Source organism: Lepisosteus platostomus, chromosome 5 (assembly GCF_059453375.1).
Source record: "Lepisosteus platostomus isolate fLepPlt1 chromosome 5, fLepPlt1.hap1, whole genome shotgun sequence".
In the NCBI taxonomy this organism is placed as follows: domain Eukaryota; kingdom Metazoa; phylum Chordata; class Actinopteri; order Semionotiformes; family Lepisosteidae; genus Lepisosteus; species Lepisosteus platostomus.
The window spans coordinates 56,326,808-56,331,709 of NC_142615.1; the positions used below are offsets into that span (position 1 = coordinate 56,326,808).

The 4,902-nt window shown below is 40.0% G+C and overlaps 1 pseudogene; it reads left to right on the forward strand.

Annotated features, from left to right (window-relative positions):
* The first annotated feature begins 2,056 nt into the window (after positions 1–2,056).
* LOC148669893 (uncharacterized) lies at positions 2,057–3,404 on the forward strand (annotated as a pseudogene).
* The last annotated feature ends 1,498 nt before the right edge of the window (positions 3,405–4,902 follow it).

Below are 4,902 nucleotides of genomic sequence, written 5' to 3' on the forward strand. Positions count from 1 at the left end.
TCTGGGGTTTCTAAATCCACATTGAGCAAACCCCAGTATGTCCATACTTTGGCAGCCAGAACCCTAACCAGGTCTAGTACAACTGCTCACATTACTCCTATCCTGGAGTCCTTGCACTGGCTTCCTGTCAAGTTTCCTGTCGACTTAAAAATCCTCCTGCTCACCTATAAGTCTCTGCTTGGCTTGGCACCTCAGTACCTGTCTGAATTAATATCGATCTACTCCCCACCTTGCAACCTTCTCTTCTGTTTCTGGTCTCCTATCTGTCCCCCAGTCCATCTACACTCTGTGAATGACAGGCCCTTCTGTTAAACCCTAAACTCTGGAACTCTATCCCCAAGGATATCAGAGAGTCACCTTCCCTAAACTCTGTTAAATCCAGACTCAAAACATTCTTCTTTAGAACAGCCTTTATCTACCTGTTCTTTACCCATCTGCTCCTACTGTATTTTGTGCCGCCATCTACTAGGGCTGGGCGATATGGCCAAAAACATTATCACGATAAAAATTTTCATATCAGTCGATATTGATAGTTATCACGATAAATGTCAAATCATTATGAAGAAAGATGTGAAGACGGGGGTTTGAATTTAATCTTTTCTGTAGGGGGTTTAGACTTCCAAGTCACAAGCAGGGGTTTATGGCAGGAAAGGGGGTTAACTGATAAGGATTGCAGATGCCAGCTAGGAACCCCCCTGGGTGTAATGTTAAACTGACCATTTGCCCAGAACATCATAAACTGGCCAAATACCATGAACCCCCCTCTTTACCATCAGACCGAGTGACGTCAGAAACGGAGAAGAAAACTGTATATAACCCAAAAGTTTGTAACAATACGGGGAACAATACTTCGGTTTTGTTGTTTCTTGCGGGAAACAAGACTTCGACTTTATTGTTCCTTGCATGCAATAAACTCATCTGTTTTACTTCATCTCGGGATCAAGAACCTTATTTCTTCTGTTACAACAATTATTTCTTTCAAGTTTAAAGGCAGATTTTTTCTCCTGAGTGAAAGTTGAAGAAACCAGACAGTTAATTGGTAAATTAACAACTCTTTATTTTAAGAACACAACAAACACTTGCCAAACAGCAGAAACATTAAACAAATCTGAAGTAGAGAGTATTCAAGTCTTTTTTATGTCAAAATATGCATGAGTAAAATGTACAAAATAAATATCTTAATAGAACGCTGTGCACGCTGCTCTGTTTTATGTCTGATCGTAAAAAGCCAAAATATCTCCAAATTACCAAAGTTGAATGACCTTTTCTGTCGATGATGTCATCGTCCTTCGAGCTGGTCATTGGCAGCACTACATTTGCTTCAGTGTCGCTCATTTCTCCACTCTTCAATCCTGTCAGCCACCACCGTGTGGGTTAACAACACCACGTTAGCTGCCTGGTCTGCAACACACACGCGCACTCGTAGTATTTTGTGCGCATGCGCAAAGCATAAACATATGTATCATACATTTATCAAACTTTTGTTAAAATTATATCGAGAAAAATTATATCGCGATAATTATCGTTATCGAATTATCGCCCAGCATTACCATCTACTGTCTCCTCAAACAGCGTATTCTCATCATGCTTATATTTTTGTTGTTGGCATCATGTTAAGCACTTTGAGAAGTCACCATTAAAGGTGCTATATAAAATAAAGTTAATTATTATTATTATTATTATTATTGTTGTTGTTGTTATTATTATTATTATTATTATTATTATTATTATTATTATTATTATTATTATTATTATTATAAAGGTCTTGGTTTCCTGTCCTGTGTTTTTTAGGATCAGAGTCTAGTGATTTCCCTGATGCTGGGGAATGGGCTTCTCTTGAACAGCAGCAGAGTGAGGAGGAGTGGGGCTCCAGTCTGATGCAGGAGACAGAGCTCACTGCCGCAGAAGGGAAAGAGACACTCAGTGAGAAGCACACTGACAGCAGACAGAGTGTCAAGGATCTGGACTCTGTGCCCATGATGAAGACAGAGCCTGAGAGTGAGACACCTGGGCTCTTAGTATGTGATGATTTTACAGAGAAGATTAACAATCTGAACACAAACAACATTACACAAGGTTGTAATGAACTGGGCTGTGTCACTGAACAAGAGCACAGTGAAGAACAGGATGTTTTAAATCTTCCAGAGCAAGACATGGAGCCCAAGTTGATTGACACTGCAGAGCAGCAGACTGATGTCCCTGGTGAAGAGAATAGTACTGAGTTACAGCACCCAGAGGAGAGTCAGTACAGGGAGGAACAACGGCAGCTCCAACAGGGCTTGATAATAATTAGGCCTTGTTCTGTTCAAGTGGAGAGATTGTCATTGCAGAGTCTAAAACAATTATACGATCCCTTAGTATCCGATGACTTTACACACAGGTTTAAAAATCTGGTTACTGAGAAAACTGTTGAAAGTTTTAATGAACTGGAGAGCATGTCTGTTCTTGGGCAAAGAGAGGAACAACTGAATGAGCTGGGCGGTTTTAGTCTCAGAGAGCTGGAGAAGGAGCCCCAGATGATTCACACTGCTGAACAGCACACTGAAGGACATGGTGGAGAAAACACAGCTCTGTTTCAGCACCCAGAGCAAGACCATTCCATGGAGCATTTGCAGAATAAGAGACCCCAGCACAATCAGAGGATGAGAAAGAATCACTTAAGGCCTTGCTCAGATAGAGTGGATAAACTGCCATTACGGCACAGACAGGAGCGGAGTTTCTGTCAGTCTAGCATTTCGAATCCCTACCAGCACCTTCACACAGGAGAGAGACCATTCAGCTGCAGTCAGTGTGTGAAGAGATTTAGTCGGTTAAGCCACTTAATAAACCACCAGCGCATTCATACAGGAGAGAGACCTTTCAGCTGCAGTCACTGTGGGAAGAGTTTTAGTCAGTTAAGCTACTTAAAAAATCACCAGCACATTCACACAGGAGAGAGACCTTTCAGCTGCAGCCAGTGTAAGAAGAGTTTTAGTGATTCAAGTACTTTAAGAGTCCATCAGCGTATTCATACAGGAGAGAGACCATTCAGCTGCAGTAAGTGTGGGAAAAGTTTTAGTCAGTTATGTAACTTAAAAAGACACCGGCACATTCACACAGGAGAGAGATCATTCAGCTGCAGTCAGTGTGGGAAGAGTTTTAGTCAGTTATGCAACTTAAAAAGCCACCAGCACATTCACGTAGGAGACAGACCATTCAGCTGCAGTCAGTGTGGGAAGAGTTTTAGTCGGTTAAGCCACTTAAAAAGACACCAGCACATTCACACAGGAGACTGAACATTCAGCTGCAGTCAGTGTGGGAAGAGCTTTAGTCAGTCAAATAACTTAAGAGCCCACCAGCACACTCACACAGTCAGCGTGGGAATAGTTTTAGTGACTGAATCACCTGAAGAGCCCACATATTAAGATCACTTTATTGGCCATATAATTTTTTTTGTATTAGGAATTTATCTTTTCACAGGTTGCTCACCATGAGGCCCACAGATTGGGAGAGAAGCTTTGGGTCAGAGCACAGGGGGAGCCATTTGTACAGCACCCCTGGAGCAGTTAGAGTTTGGGGGTTTGCTCAGGTATCCAACAGAGTAGGATTCCTCAGTAAGCTTCAGGATTTGAACTGGCACCCACAGGCCCAGATCCTTAGCCATATTGCCACCACACCACCCTTATTCGTACAGCAGAGAGACCTTTTAGCTGCAATCAGTGTGGGAAGTGTTTTAGTGACTCGTGTAACTTAATAGCCCACCAGCCCACTCACACAGAAGACCTTCATTGTTCACCAGTGCAGTCACACAGGCAAGAGTTCATTCAGCTACAGTCAGTGTGGGAAGAGTTTTATCCAGTCAGGTGACTTAAAAACACACCAATTTAGTCACCAGTTTTTATTTTAATCATAGTCTTAGTCTTGTCAATTGAAATGTCTATTAGTTGAAGTAGGTAGCTGCGTCAGCATGTGACATCCGTAAAAGTTTCCACAGCTGACTTTTTGTGTTTTCTTTGTTCTTTTTTCAGAGGAATAAACCTTTACTTGTTCCTAAAATGTCTATTGGTCACTTTGTAGTCGGCCACTTTTGATTTAGTCTAGTCATCTAAATGTTGAATATGATTACTCTTACTTATGGTTGATTAGAACAGAATTCTAGTCATGCAGTTGACTTTATGTGTATAATAAAATATAAGTCTAAATTGAATTCTTTATTCCTTTATAGTCTTGGAATGTTAAGTTTAGTCCTGTTTAATTTACAATTAAGACTGTTCTCATTGGATAGGCTTGTAATTGTGTAACAGCTTACCATGTTAAGCAAGAAATGTGTATAAAACAGATTAGGATTCTTAACTGTAACTCTTAAGAAAAAGAGACACATCTTTGTTGCACAGTCTAAATTTTATCAAACACAAGAAATATTTATGCAATAAAGGGTAAATAATAAGGGATTGGAGAAATTGTATGAATCTCTCTTGATAAGAAAATCTATTTTGGCACCATTACTAATAATTCCATATTTTTATGGTTTTTTTTTCAGTGCAGCTTTTTAATTTTTTTTTAAACCAGACAGGACAAGCAATATATATATATATACACTTTAACAGCCTCATAAACTAAGTGCAATTAAATATTATTTTCTGATGCCCTCATATGAATATGATTCATAGTTTCTGCATAGCCAGAACCTGTGTCATCACTACCTTAGTGAGCATCTTTGCTTTTTCTCAAATACAGCATTCACTCCAAAAAGAAGATGAATTATAAAAGCCAACACATTTTCCAAAGCGTTTTATAATAGTGTCACCCTGGAGGCATGGGTTTGAATCTCACTCGTGAGGAAGAGCTTGCTCTATGGTCTTGGTATCATGCAAATGAGGTAAGGCACTATGATGTAGATAATGCGTTAACATATGCACAAAC